We start from the raw sequence: 16,850 nt of genomic DNA on the forward strand, positions 1-16,850 counted from the left end.
CAATGTAAATTGTCTTATTTGAAATGTGATGGGACATTTAATAGGTGTAATTTGAATAAAAAATAAAAAAAAAATACAAAAATGACAAATGGAAAAAAATCTAAAATTGTTTTCTTTGAAATGCAAAATAAATCATTTTATTTGAAAACGTCAAAGACATTATTAGAGTAAACGTGTGGTTTCCTATATATTACTTTCAGAAATCATTTATGTTTCTATAACATATTTACCAATTTTATAACATGTAACCTCGTTATTTTTGGTTCATGATTATTTTTTTACGTTTTGACATAACTTTTATCAATACAATTGTTAATACTTCGAAACGTAAAAAAATAAGCAAGTACATAAAAATAAGCATTAAAACATAAAAAGAATTACTCCGAGACATAGACGGACTCAAATTTATATCAACAGTACATAAATAACAAGTAAGTTTTTTTGTAAGCTAATGAACGAAAGTTATAAATTTACAAAAAAAACGTTGATCACCTTGAATTTATATCGATACATACATATATAATAAGCAGATAAAAATTAATTTTTTTAAGTTAACGAACGAAATTTTTTATAGGTGACCCGACTCATACAAAGGAAAAGTACATAAAATTAAGTATGGAAATGTAAAAAAAATTACGTCGAAACGTAGATAAACTCAAATATAATAAATTTTTTAAGTTAACAAATGAAAGTTATTATATTTGAACCACTTATATGTAAGAAACATATATAAAATTAAGCACTAAAATGTAAAAGAAAAAAAATTACATTACGTAGAGAAACTCGAATTTAAACCAACATTTGCATAAAGAAAAAGCGAGTTTTTTTTTTTTTTTTAATTAACGAATGAACGTTCTAAATTCACGTCGAAACGTTGATCACATTGAATATATACCGACACACATATATAAAAATATGCACGTAAAAATAGTTTTTTGGTTAACGAACGAAAGTTATTAAAGAAAATCAAATTATAAATATCATAGAGGATAAACACGAAAGTTTAAAAAATAAATGGTGAAAGTACTATTTTACAAAGTTCAAATTGAAGGGGTCAAAATGTCATTTTAAAAAAGTAAATAAATAGAAAAGACATAAACTCATAACCATGAAACATAGACAAAATTACATAATTGATCCCTATTCTTTACTCATAGTCACAAACTCAGTCTCTTTTAACATCCATAAAATTCATGAAAATTTAAAACTTTTTCAAGCATTCAAAAAGCATTATTTATTACAAAATATTTTCAAAATAGTTTCATATCAAATTATCCCAGAAATCAAAATCATAAAATGTGAGGAGGTGCACGATCACGCCTTCGCCTTGCCACGATCATCTGAAGTACCTGAAACAAAATCCAAAACTATAAGCCCGAAGCTTAGTGGGTTCCCCCAAAATACCAACGTCATACAAACATAGTCATATCATAGCGAACAAACAACATGCATATTGACCCATCAACCTGATTGGACCGCCTCGCAGGGCCATCAACCTATTTGGACCGCTCTCCGAGCCATCGACATGTCTGGACCGCCTCGCGGGCCTTCAGCCTATCTGAACCGCTCACCGGGCCTCCGGTTTGACTAGTACGCCCTTACCGGGTTTGCAGTCTATCCGATCTGTCCTAGGTTTGTTGGCCTTCAGCACAAAGCAAGTCCGCCTCAACTCATCCCCAATCACACAATCAACACATAATATCAAATGCTAGCATACACAAATAGTCAGACCGATCTAACAGATCACTAATCATATCATCATCCTATATACCAGGATACCGACCTAACAGGTCACTAACATAACATCATCCTATTGTAACACCCGTTTATTTATTAAATAAATAAAGAAAGAAATGAAGGACTCGTAGCTCTAAAATAAATAATTATGTATAAAAGGATGGTCTCGAAGAGCTAATCGTCGCCATTTTAGAAGTCGGGGGTTAAAAGTGTGAGTTTAAGACTCATTTTATAAATATTTATGAAGACAGGGGCTCCGTGGTAATTATTGGGAATTATTTTAAAAAGAAATGAGGTGGAGGGGCTGAATATGTTATAATTAAGACATTAGGGGACTGTTTGGTAATTTATGAGACTTAATTTGTAAGGGATTTCCATGGATTGGGTTGAAAGGGTAAATATGGGATGACATTTGAAAGAAAATAGGCATGGAGGGACTGATGTTGCCACTATGACAAACTTTTAAGAGGAGTCGGGTATATAATCACATTATCAGTCAAACCCTAAACAAAAACCCTCCCTTATGCAGCAGCCGTCACCCCTTCCCCCTTGTGCCTCCCAACTGCCAGTCGCCACCCCATTCTACCTAGCTTCTCCGACCGACCCAGGCCACCGAAGGACCGAGATGACCGGCGACGACAACGCTGCAACGGAAGTTTCCAAGGCCGGAGCATCTGTAAGCAATCAACGCCATCATCCCTTCGCCACCTCAGTCGCGTTTTCTCTCCACTGCCGCCTGTTTCCATTGAAGGCGATGTCGCCGGAGATTCGTGTGTGCTCTAACAGTGCATGTGTGGACTGGATGATCGGAAAAGACCAAGAGGAGCCTTCGCCACCACCGTAAAGTGGTGGCTCTCATCACAAAACCGCCTCCTGCTGTCGTTTCTTTCCATTTTCGTCATTGCTGCCTTGTCTCGTCACCACCAGCTATTGGGAGTGGCCATGAGTTCGTATGGGTGTGTTTCAACTCCAATGCTCGTGTGTAGGGGTGGTTGTTCGACTGGGAACCACTAGTAACCACCGCCACCACCACGAGGTGGTGGCTGCCAACGTGAAATCACCTTTTGTCGCTGCCATTCGCCACCAAATAGGTGGTTGGTTTCCCATTCCGAGAAAGAGTCGTGTTTTATGGGTGTGAAACCGGAAAATCGTGGAAGACCACCACTGCCACCACCGTGAGGTGGTGGCTGCCGCCGTGTACCACCATAGGTGGGTGTTCTTTCGTGTGTGTGTGTGTGTATTTGTAATTAGATTAGGGTGTGCGTGTGTTAATTAGATAGGCATTGTAATTGTAACAAAATGGAATAATGAGAAAGAACCCTAACCACCACCGTGAGGTGGTGGCTGCCGCCGTGTCGGGTGGCGGTGCACTTTGCCTCTTTTGATAGATTCGTTTGGGGTGTGAAACCCTAATGGGCTCAAATGAGCTCTAATGGGCCCAATAAAGCTTAATGGACTCTAATGGACCCAATAAAACAAGGGTATGGGTTTAATAAGATTTTAGTGGGTTTATTAGGCCCAATAAAGCCCTAATTGTCATAAAAGACCAACAAATTGATAAATGGGCTAATATTTGGATTGGAACACCCTAATGCCAATGAAAACCTAACTTTAAGAATTAATCGGGTCACACACACGAGAATTATTTAATAACTTAAGATATTAAATAATAATCAGTGGCAAAGATTAATCTAAGCAATATTGGACTTAATGGATTAAGTCCTTAATGGGTTAAGTAGGAAACTTAACCCTAATCATCATTTTATGTGAAACCCTAATTTCACTTGGGTTTATTGTTGGGCCTTTCTATTGGGCCTTGATGATTGGGTTATTAAATGGGCTATCCAAGATCAAGCAAATGGTCTAGAGTAACTTAATGGGCCTTGGGTAAGGCCCATGTAAGGGGCTTGGGCCCAATTTTGAAAATTGGGCCATAGATGGGCCATAGTTTGGGCCTTAATGATTATATGATGTTGGGCCTTAAAATGAGACCATGTATAGGCCTAGGCCCAATTTGGAAAATTGGGCCATGTGTTGGGCTTTGATTCATAATTGACTTTGGGCCTATGGATCGGGCCTTAGGCTTGAATAAGCCAAGCTAGGGGTAATGTAGTAACTACCCAAAGAATGTACTTATGGTTATGTATTAGGACCCAATTATTAATTGGGTGTTATTTTGGTGTTGACAGTTCGGGAATCTGTCAACCAGCAGCTGGGGTCGAGTCTGCGGGACTTCAGCAAGTGTGGGATTGTGTCTTCGAGACTTCAGCAGTGTGAGGTGAGTTACCTTCCAGTAGCGGTGGGTCTACAGCCACAATGTCGGCCCACCAGTAGGAGTTGTATCCTAGATGGTTGTCTTTGTGATATCATCTAGGTTTGCTACTACTTGATATGCTATATGTTGGCATGATATGTTTATATGCTGGCACGATATGTTATATGTGATAGTGGTAGTAAGAGGGGAATAGTCCCCAAGTTCGGTTGTTAGGACCGAAGGGTAGTTCGGACACCCCAGATATGTTTGATAGTATGTTTATGTTATGATATGTATGATAGTAGCAGTAGAGGTGGAATAGTCCCCGAGGGTTGGTTGTTAGGACCGACGGGTAGGTTAGCACCCCAGAATGGCTTGACATGGGTAGGTCCGCACCCCAGAATGGCTTGACACGGGTACGACGGCACCCCAAAATGGCAACATGGGTAGGTCGGCACCTCAGAATGGCCGTACGGGTAGGTCGGCACCCCAGAACGACTGTACCGGCTAGGTCGGGCACCCCATAATTGCCAGGCAGTATATATGTTATGTGCTTGTGTGGTATGTGGTATGATGGGGGAACTCCCTAAGCTTCGTGCTTACGTTTTCAGTTTTGGTTTCAGGTACTTCGTGTTTAAAGGAAAGGAGCCGGCTTGATCGTAGCGCATCACACTATGGTTTTCCGCGCATGAGATCTTTGGGATTACACTCTGATATTGTTTTATGATAACATCTTTGATTATTTCTACTTTGGTTTTGACATGACATGATATTACAGATGTTTTATTACACTGTTGGTTTTATAATGACGTATTTAAAAAAAATGAAATTTTTGGCCTGTATTTTTGGGATGTTACACCTATATACCAGGATACCGACCTAACAGGTCCCAAAGCATATCAACATTTAATAAACCTGGATACAAATTCGAAAAGGACTGACATTGGTGCCTTCGACCCTGTTAGTATAGTGAGGACAACTCACCTTGAACGGCAGATAAATCCCACAATTGCTGCAGCTGCTACGAACCAGCTTCCACGAACTGAACCAACAACCAAACCATTCTTTAATATTTTCCCATGACAAAACCACCAAGTACTACTCCCATAAATGGTCCAACTAACCAAGCCTACAATTTGCCCAAGCCCATTGGGCCCAATAAAGGCCCAATTCACCATCCAAGGCCCATTAGGGCAAGCTTAGCAAGACAAGCCCAACCATAAGTCCATTACTCTAAAATCCTTAGTCCATTATGAGCCCAAACCAAAGGATAAGTCCAAGACCAAACAAGCCAACATTCAAAGAGTCCAAAACTTGCACAGGAGGTTCTCACGTGGTGAGCACCTTATGCTCACGTCGTGAGGTCGCGACTTTGGCCCAGAAGCTTCCTCGAATACGTTCTCTCGTCGTGAGACTTCATTCCTCGCGTCGTGAGTCAACATCTGACCAAAAATGAGCATTAATCTCCTAATCCATTAAGCCTTAACATGGGACAATCAAGAGGGTCTTCCTTGACCTCAAGGACCATAAAAATAGAAGCTTTTTAGTCACATATGTCCAATACATGACTTAAATACTAGTTAGGTCAAAAGATGAGTATAAACATCAAGATTCAAACTTGGAGCCCATAACTTGCACCAAAATCCAGATCTAAGGGTTCTAGCATAGCAAATGACTCAATGGTCCATAAATTTGTCAAATTTATGGACCTCATGCATGATAATCCAAGATCCATGCAAAGAAGGTAACCATAACCTAGATCTAGCAAGATTAGAAGATAAAGGTGGGATCTTTGAGACTTACAAGGGCTTATAAGCTCAGAAGCGCCACAAAGCTAGAGGAGCTTATCTTGCCAAAAAGGAATCACCACAAGTGCTTCCTCTTCTTCTTCAAGGGAATCAAAACACCCATAGCACACCAAAACCACCAACAATAGCTCAAGAGCTCAAGAGGGCCAAATATAGGGTTTTTCAGTGACTTGGGAGTGAAAGAGGTTGAGGAGAAGCAACCCTAATCATCCCATACATGTAAATACCCAGAAATTAGGGTTTTGGTGCATCACGTGTGCCTCACGTCGTGAGCACTTCATGCTCACGTTGTGAGCCTTAAATGAGCTTGGTCAACAAGTCAACGATTACTCGCCCGAACCACTCCAACTTCAAACGGCCATAACTTATTCGTTTCAACTCCATTTTTGAAGTTCTTTATATCCACAGAAAGGTGGCGAAAAGATCTAAACATCTATCAACTTATCCTCACCTCAAAGCCTTCTGAACGAAAATAAAAAACTCATAAAGAGCTCGAAATGCCACTTTACCGATTTACCCCTTGGCTCCAAGACACAACCCAAACTCCCGGATCACCTCAATTATATTATATGTACCTAAATCAGTCTAGATCTCTCTTTTCCAAATGCTCTACGCCTTATGATAACCTATCTCCAGACCACGATCTTGAATTAGGAAAGCGATTCGGAACAGGGCGTTACATCTCTCCTATCTAAAAAGACAAAAAGTAACAGCCTGGGCAAAAAAGACCATTCACACAAGTTTTGGAAACCATAATTACTATTTTAGTCTAAAAATTTTAATAGGGATTGAGTTTATGACATTTGTTAAACCACAATGACCGTTTATGTAATTTTTTAAATTAATCTATACTAATAAAATTCATAAATATAATATTACTATCTATATTAATATACATATACATTAATTAATATACTAATACAAATAGCAATTCACAAGTGGAAGGTTACTATGTATATTAATACACATTAATTAATATATAATTAAATTACTAATTAATATTATGTCGTATTTAATAGGTGAAACTTGAATAAAAAAAGAAAAAAAAAATAAAAAAATGACAAGTGAAAAAAAAAATCCAAAATTTTAAAAAAATGACATGTATCAAATTCAATAAGGAGTTTACATTACTATGGTAGATTGATATATTCAAACGAACACCCCTAAATACAATATTTTCCAAATTAAAGAACCACCAGTATAGATCATTCGTATAATTTTATCAAAAACGTATTACCTTTCAAGTAAAAAAAATTTATGATAATATCACCAAATAATAATCCAGTTTAACAATTGTTATATATATATATATATATATATATATATATATATATATATATATATATATATATATATATATATATATATATATATATATATAAGGCTATGTTCAAATATTAATGACAGATATTGTGTAAATGTATAACTTATTCCAAACATATCAAAAGATGTTAACTATATTTTTGGAAACGTAGTCAAATTTTGTATTTCAAAAGATTTTGTTACCAAAATTATATTAAATCATTTAATTAGTGAACTTACCAAAGTTCAATTAAAATGATTGGTCCATAATAAGTTATACATTTACAGAATACTCAGTGATTTATATTTATCCTAACTCATATATATATATATATATATATATATATATATATATATATATATATATATATATATATATATATATATAGCACCCGAGTCGTCAGGTATAAAGTTAACGATTCATTCTTTTCATTAAGTCGGGTAAGGTGGTGGAAGACTCCTGAGTATACTAGGCGTACATTTGGTTCACACGGAGTACTCCTTGCATGCCCATCATCAGGCAGTCCCGAGCGTATGCTAGGCATACCCATGCATACGCTGGGCGTACCCTTGCCAGAGGCAAACCCTAATTGTTACGGTTTGGACCCTATTTAAAGCCCTTAATTCCCTCAAGATGTTTACCCTTTTAGCCTCCATGGTCCTCGAACCCTAGCTACCTTGAGTTCATCTTTGAGCTTACCTTGGGCTTTTTGGTGATGTTTGTTGGTTTTGAAGAAAAAGAAAGTTTGGGTAGAAGCAAAGGATAAGAAGGAGCATGTAGATCCAGAAGTTTTGCACCATTTCTAGCCCATTGAAAGTATAAAGTTTGAATCTTGATCATTTCAAGCTTAGATCTAGGGTTAGGGTAGAATATAGCATATTTTGTCCCTTAGTTTGGTTTCCTGGAGTATGAGCAACTCCATGCCATTTGGGTTGTCCTTTTGGACTCTTGGAAGTGTTTTGATTTATAAAAAGCAGACCTTGGTGGTTAAGACTCCACCATGCAAGTGTATGTAACCATCCAAGTGAGTTAATGGACTTGATTCATGGTTTGAGTCCCAACCATGCATGCAAAAGCATAAAGTTTGCAACGTTATGGCTTAAGACGTTAGTATGAACCTGGATCTAAGTCTTGGATGTTATGGCTTAATGGATTAAGTCATGGAAGTGTGTTTGGGTTGGCAGACCAGTACGCCATGCATACTCCAGTGTACGTTGCGCGTACTAGGCCAACGTTCCGACTCCGGATCAACACCAGCGTACCATGGGCGTACAAGCCAAGTACACCACGTATACGCGGTCTGTGGGATTATATGGTTTTTAGGATCGTTTGGTGTTAGGCTTTTGGACTTGTTTAAGTTGGTCCTCGGGCCTATCTGATTATAGCAGTTCATTTTTGGGCCTTAGGCCATGTTGAGGGTTTTTGGGCCATATTGGGCACTAATTGCCTTATAGTTGGGCTTGGATGCCTTTTCAGACTTCGCTTGGATTTGGTCATTGGAAGGAGGGATGCCCAATGAGGCAAGGGTAAAGAAGCTATTTTTGCCTTAAGTCAAGAATTAGGGTTTGGACTTTCGGGTTAGAATGTGCCCTAATTTCTAATTAGGGTTTTATGATTGTGTGATAGGGAGAGGAGCCCGTGAGGCATCCGCTGAGTGCGATTTGATACCTACAGTCTGAGGTGAGTCTTCATTCGTAGTATCAGTGTGTTGAAGGCACCAATACCGGCCCACTAGTTTATGATGTAGTGTGATGATTGTCCTTTTAACAATTGTCAGTTATGCCTGTATTTTCTTGATGAGTTTGTGATTCCTGTTATGATATTATATGGTAGTAGTAGGGGTGAAACAGACCTGGTATCTGGTTGAAATAGACCAAAAAGGATTGCAAGCACCTAGATATGCTTGATAGTATCCGGTTGAAATAGACTGAAGGGGAAGGGTAAGCACTCAGATTTGCTTGGTGGCATCCAGTTGAAATAAATCGAAGGGGTAGTCCGGCACCCATATATGTTTGGCAGTATGTTTGTTTAGTATATGGTATGTTATGGAAACTCACTAAGCTTTGTGCTTACAATTTTCAGTTTATGTTTCATGTACTTCCAGTTCGAAGGGGAAGGGTCCGACCTGATCGCACCGCATCACCATATGATTTCCGCACTTAGTGATCTTGGGAATTTGTACTCTGATAACATGTTACTATGATACTCTTTGACTGTTTTGATATTAGTGTCGTGTGATTTGAATTAAATTAAAAACAAAATTTTCTTTGTATTTTTTGGATGTTTCAAATTGGTATCAGAGTCTTGGTTTGAGGGATTCGGGTATACTCTCGGGTGTGCCTGGACTCAAATGGAGGGGTTGGTAGGTTTTTCATAAAAAAGGAACGTTTTAATCTAAGTATTTTTAATAAAAGACTAGGGGTGTGATGCGTGCAATTATTCGAGCTCAAGTAAATCTTCCCAAAATACCCATAAAGCTATATGTTTTATGCAATGATATGAGAATTGCATGCTCGATTAGGGGCTAAGGATCTGCTTAGAATTGCATGATAGAATGTTATGAGAGATGCCTTTATGTGCCTATTTTTATGAGCTTTTAGATTTGCATGCTAGTATCAAATTAGTTACTTATTATGATGACCTGTATAGGGTATGTTTTGAGTTTAATTGCCTGATGCTCAAATGTTGCATGCTTTGTGCTCTAGGAAATTTTGTTGGTACTAAATAACTAGTGGATGAATGTGTTGGGTTACATGTTATTGCGATTGGATAATTTTAGAAGGATAGGTTTAACTCTATTGTGCAGCTCTTGTTTGAGTCCAACCGTTGTAGTGTGGGACCTTTCATTCGAAGAATTATCCAGGACTAGTAGTATGCAATTGTGTTCATGCAGTAGTTAGGTAGTATTTGTAGAAGTTACTTCTGCAACCGATAGTTGAGATGGTGAGGAAGGGAGTCTTAGGGAGTCCCTATGGGATGCTTTGGTGCATAGGATGCCATATAGTTTGAGAAATGTATCAGTTGGGAAGAGTGACTTGGAGGAGTCGGGGTAGTCCTTGAGGAGGATATAAATAGGTGTGGAAAGAAGTATTGGGCCCGTACTACTGAAAGCACAGGATTTATACACGAGACCAGGCAGACCATAGTGAATCTAGGGAACTCGAGAGTGTAAACCTTCTCGTGTGTATGCTAATTGTGTATGTGGTTCTGTTTCAATATGGTGATGACACGTCATGGAGCGGGAGGTTCAGGATCTGGATATGTTTCAGGCACGGGCTCTGAACCGAAAGATGAGTGATTACGCAAGTTCATTGCGTCAAAGATTACTAGATGCATCCATGCTGTGAACCAGATGATGTTCAGGTCGATCAAGGAGGGTATCATGGAGTTGATGGAGGATCACCTTCGGATCTTCAGGGTCGATCTGGCCGTTAGCCAGTCGGGGGCCCGTACACTCTCCTTCAAGGATTTTAGGGGATGTAGGGAACCAGATTTCTTTGGGGTGAAGGACCCATCACATCCAAGTGTTGGATAACCGACATCGAGTGTGCTCAAATGACGAGCTTCTTCCCCGAGGGGTTGAAGGTCAGGTTTGTTGCATGATTTTTGAGGGAACGAGCCCAAGATTGGTGGGAGGAGGTCGACTATGCTTTAGGAGCCCCAACCATTGAGGCCATGACCTGGCCAGATGTTGTGACCCGGTTTCGAGCAGAGTTTGCACCGGCTGTTGTGGTGTATCAGTTAGCCAGGGAGTTTATTGACATTAGGCAGACGACAGAGACTGTGGCAGAGATCACCACCAAGTTTAGAGATAGGGCATTGTTGGTACTCCAGTATGAAGTTGATGAGGAGAAGAGGAAGATCTGATACCAAGATATGCTAAGATATGACATCAGGGAGTTTGTTAGTTTTTTTACCTGACCAACTCTAGATGATATGATATATAGGGCGCGGGAGCGAGAGATTGATCTGGAGCACATAGGGAAAAGGAAGGCGGAGCCAGGGTAGACAGTTGTAGTTTCAGCAAAGAAACCCAAGGGTTTTGACTCTAGGTCGAAGGTCCAGTACGGCCAGAGCCGTTGTGGTAAATGCTGTAGGTCCCATGATGGGGTTTGCAAAACGGGTAGTTCGGGCTGCTACAAGTGCGGCAAGTCAAGGCACTTTAGCAAGGATTGCACTAGTACTATCACCACCACACAAACATCATACCTGATTTGATTTCATCGCAATCATATGGGCCACAAGAAGGCCAAATGACCGAGTCTAGCATCAGGAGGACCAGTAGTAGCACCTGTTCCAGCGACCCTATGGATTACATATGGCCGCCATTGCAAGGCGGATGCGCCTATTTTGAGGAGCAGGGCCTTTCAGCTGATTTCCGAGGAGGCACGTGCTACACCAGATGTGGTGATGAGTAAGTCTCTTCTTTGTAACTCTTTATTTATGTTGATTTCTCTGCTTATATTTGTGTGTTTTGTAATAGGATCGTTCCATGTGAACGGTATCTCAACATTGATATTATTTGATTCGGGGGCTACCCGATATTTGGTGTCTCTTGCACTCGGCAAGAGGTTTTTGGAGCTCCGATGAGCTAGATCATCCATTAAAGCTTGAAATTGCAGATGATCGATCCATCCGATATTGAGGGTTCATTGGGATTGTGTTATAGAGATGTTTAACGAGCGGTATCCAATTGACTTGGTTCTCATTCCTTTGCACGGGAACAATGTTATAGTGGGGATAGATTGGTTGATACCCAATGGGGATATGATTTATTGTGAGTGCGAGTTGGTACATGTTAAGACCCTAAGTGAAGGATAGTTGGTGGTCCATGGAGAGGGCGCTCAGCACGGGCCGATCCTATTCTCAGCCGCTAGGGCCAAACATCATCTTCAACATGGTTGTTCCGGGTTCGTCGCCTATGTTATGGATACTCGGGAGAAGGGTAAGGTGTTGGTTGATAATGTGCCCATTGTGAGGGAATTCCCAGATGTTTTTCCTGAGGATTTACCTGGGGTACCACCAGAGAGGCAGGTGGAGTTTTGAATTGACTTGGTTCTCGGTGCAATCTCGATAACCAAAGCACCATATCGGTTAGCTCCACCAGAGATGCAAGAGTTGTATACACAACTACAGGATCTGTTAGACAAGGGATTCATATGACCAAGTAGTTCGCCATGGGGTGCGTCGATCCTGTTTGTGAAGAAGAAGGATGGGTCGCATCAGATGTGTATTGATTACCAGGAGATGAATAAGCTAACAGTGAAGAACTGTTATTCACTCCCGAGGATTGATGATTTTTTAGACCAGCTTCAGGGTGCATCTTGGTTTTCCAAGATTGAGGGCCAGAGAGGAAGATTGGCTAAAGATGGCATTCCGGACTCGTTATGGTCATTACGAGTTTTGGTGATGCTCTTCGGGCTCACAAATGCTCCAGCCGCGTTCATGGACCTCATGAACCGCTTGTGTCGACCGATGTTGGATCGGTACGTGATTGTATTCATCGATGACATTATGGTCTATTCCAAGACCCAGGAGCTGCATGAGGAGTACTTGCGAGCGGTGTTGGAGACCATGAGGAGCGAGAGATTGTATGCAAAGTTTTCTAAGTGCGAGTTCTGGTTGCATGAGCTGCAGTTTCTAGGGCACCTTGTCAACCAAAATGGTATTCTGGTCGATCCGACCAAAGTGGAGGTCGTGATGAGGTGGGAGGTTCCGAGGTCTCCACCTGCGATTCAGAGTTTCCTTGGGTTGGCAGGATATTACCAAAGATGTATTCAGGATTTCTCCAAGATAGTGGTTCCCCTGACACGACTGACGAAAAAGACTTCCACTTTCGTTGGGGGCCCGAGCAGTAGGCAACATTTGAGACCCTGAGACAGAGATTGTGCAAGGCACTGATTTTGACCCTGAAAGAGGGTGTTGAGGATTTTGTGGTTTATTATGACGTGTCTATCACGGTATTAGGCGCGGTCTTGATGCAGAGGGGTCATGTTATTGCTTACGCTTCAAAGAAGCTGAAACCTCATGAGTCGAACTATCCGACACATGATTTGGAGCCGGGGGCTGTGATTTTTGCCCTCAAGATTTGGAAAAATTACCTCTATGGGTTCCATTGTACTATTTATACAAATCACAAGAGCCTGATGTACTTGATGGATCAACCGAATCTGAATATGAGGCAGCGTCGGTGGTTGGATGTGGTGAAGGATTATGATTGTGATATCCTTTACCATCCTAGGAAGGCCAATGTGGTGGTCGATGCTCTTAGCCATAAGGCGTTCGTGGCTCCAATCATGGATATTTATCTGAGGACGACAATGATTTCTTTGCTTTTGGAGCATACTCGAGAGGCACAAATTGAGGCTATGAAGGAAGAGCACCGGAAGAGTGAGTGCATAGTGGGTCCGGTGGCTTCCTTTGATTATGACATCCAACGGTTATTGACTCCCCATCACAGAGTATGGGTTCCATGCTGGGGTGGTGTGCGTTAGATTCTGATGGAGGAGGCGCACAAATCGAGATTCTCCATTCATTCTTGGACAACGAAGGCGTACAAAGATCTTCATCCTGATTATTGGTGGTCGTGCATGAAGTAGGATGTAGCCTGGTATGTGGATAGGTGCTTGACTTGTAGGAAAGTCAAGGCCGAACATCAGCGACCTCATGTCAAGATGCAATCGTTGGATATTCCGTTTTGGAAATAAGAATAGATTACCATGGATTTTATTACGAAGCTACCTCGGACAGCATGTAGAGTGGATTCAATTTGGGTCATCGTCAATTGATTGACCAAAAGCGTGCACTTTATTCCGATCCAAGAGAGTATCTCTGGTGAGAAGTTGGTCGAGGTATACATCAGCGAGGTCGTAGCAGGACATGGGGTACCGGTTTTCTTGTTTCTAACAGGGACATCCGGTTTACTTCCAGATTTTGGAAGAGGTTCCACAACGATTTGGGTATCCATCTGCATTTTAGTATGACCTTTCACCGACAGTCGGATGGTCAGAGTGAACGGACCATCCAAACATTGAAGGATATGTTGTGGGCGTGTGTTTTGGATTTCAGTGGTAGTCGGGATATGTATCTTTTGTTAGCTGAACTTTCGTATAACAATGGTTACCACACCAGCATCAACCGACCTCTTTTTGGGTAGCGGTTGGTCATTAAGTCATGGGGAGTACCGATGTGGTACTCAAGACTACTGAGTTGATTCAGAAGGTTCGTAGCAAACTTCAGACAGCTCAGAGTAGGAAGAAGACCTATGCTGACAAGCGTTGATTAGACTTGGAGTTTCAGATTGGGGACATGGTACTCTTGAAGGTGTCACCTTGGAAAGGTGTCATTTGATTTAGGAAGCGGGGAAATCTAGGCCCCAGATATATCGGTCATTTCAGGGTTATAGTCCGGGTGGGCAAGGTAGCGTATCGATTGGATCTTCTAGATGAGCGTAGTCATATTTATAGTACTTTTCATGTCTCACAGCTGCAGAAATGTTTGGCTAATGATATTGTAGTGGTTACCTTGGAGGACATTCAGGTGGACGACCGACTGAACTACATTGAGACCTATAACGATCCTCAACAGGAAGACGAAAACCTTGAGGAACAAGGTTGTTGAGTTGGTTAAGGTGTAATGGCAGCATCGTAAGGGCTTAGAATGGACGTGGGAGCTGGAGGACGAGATGAGGGAGCATTACCCATATCTATTTCTAGCAGCAGGCTTCGAGGACAAAGTCTGATTCAAGTGGGGGAGATTTGTAGCAACCGTGTCGTCAGATATGAAGTTAATTATTCATTTTTTTCTTTAAGTCATGTAAGATGGTGGAAGACTCATGAGTATGTTGGGCGTACATTTGGTACACGCAGTGTACTCCTTACATGTGCATCATCAGGTGATCCCCGGCGTACGTTGGGCGTACTCTTGCCAGAGGCAAACAATAATTTCTAGGGTTTGAACCCTATTTAAAGTCCTTAATTCCCTCAAAATCTTTACCCTTTCAGCCTCCATTGTCCTTTTTGTGCAAATCTTGAACCATAGCTTTCTTTATTGCATCTTTGAGCTTACCTTGGGTATTTTGGAGATCTTTGTTGGTTTTGAAAAGAAGGGGGTTTGTGAAGAAGCAAAGGAAAAGAATGAGCTTGTAGATCCAAAAATTTTGCACAATTTCAATCCCATCAAATGTACAAAGTTTGAATCTTGATCATTGTAAACTTAGATCCAGGGTAGGGTAGAATATGGCATATTTTGGTCATTTAGCTTGGTTTCTTGGAGTATGATCAACTACAGGCCATTTGAGATTTCCTTTTGAACTCTTGGAAGTGTTTTGAGCCATAATAATCGGACGTTGGTGGTTAATACTCCACTATGTAAGTGTTAGTAACCATCCAAGTGAGTTAATGGACTTAATTCATGGTTTGAGTCCTAACCATGCATGCAAAAGCATAAAGTTTGCAACTTTATGGCTTAAGACGTTATTATGAACCTAGATCTAAATTTTTGGATGTTAGTTCTTAATGGATTAAGTCATGGAAGTGTGTTTAGGTTGGCAGAGTAGTACGCCATGTGTACTCTAGTGTACGTTGCGCGTATTGAGCCAACGTACTCCAGCGTACGTTGGGCGTACAAGCCAAGTACGCCGCGCGTACGCGGTGTGGGCTTAGATGGTTTTTGGTCTCGTTTGATGTTGGTCTTTGTACTTGTTATTATAGTAGGTCATTTTTTGGCCTTAAGCCAAGTTGAGGGTTTTTGGGTGATATGATATTGGTCCTTAAAGGCCTTATAGTTGGGCTTGGATGCCTTTTTGTTCTTCATTTGGATATGGACCTTGGAAGGAGGGAGGCCCAATGAGGCAAGGGTAAAGAAGCCCGTTTTACCTTAATTCAAGAATTAGGGTTTGGACTTTTGAGTTAGAATGTGGCCTAATTTCTAACTAGGTTTTTTTGTTTGTGCGATAGGGAGAGGAGTTGGTGAGTCATCCGCTGAGTGCGATTTGATACCTACAATATGAGTTGAGTCTTCCTTCGCAGTATTTGTGGGTCAAAGGCACCAATGTCAGCTCATTACTTTATGATGTAGAGTGATGATTGTGTTTGTGACAATTGTCCGTTATGCTTGTATTTGCTTGATGACTATATGATTCCTATTATGATATTATGTGGTAGTAGTAGGGGTGAAGTAGACCCAGTATCCGATTAAAATAGACCGAAGGGAATTGAAAGCACCCAGATATGCTTGATAATATCTGGTTGAAATAGATCGAAGGGGTAGGTAAGCACCCAGATATGCTTAGTGGTATCCGGTTGAAATAGACCGAAGGGGTAGGCCAGCACCCATATATTTTTGGTAGTATGTTTGTTTAGTATGTGATATATTGGAGAAACTCACTAAGCTATGTGCTTATAGTTTTCAGTTTATGTTTCAGGCAAGTCCAGTTCGAAGGGGAAGGGCCCGACCTGATCGCACGACATCACCCTATGATTTTCGCACTTAGTGATTTTGGGAATTTGTACTCTGATAACATGTTACTATGATAATCTTTGAGTATTTTGATATTAGTGTCATGTGATTTGAAAAAAATTAAAAACAAAATTATATATGTATTTTTGGGATGTTTCAGTATATATATATATATATATATATATATATATATATATATATATATATATATATATATATATATATATAGCCAAGTTTTTTTTAAACCAAAATATTTGTGAGAACTTGCAAAATCATAATCAACTTATCA

This window comes from Lactuca sativa, chromosome 1 (genome assembly GCF_002870075.4).
Source record: "Lactuca sativa cultivar Salinas chromosome 1, Lsat_Salinas_v11, whole genome shotgun sequence".
NCBI classification, from domain to species: domain Eukaryota; kingdom Viridiplantae; phylum Streptophyta; class Magnoliopsida; order Asterales; family Asteraceae; genus Lactuca; species Lactuca sativa.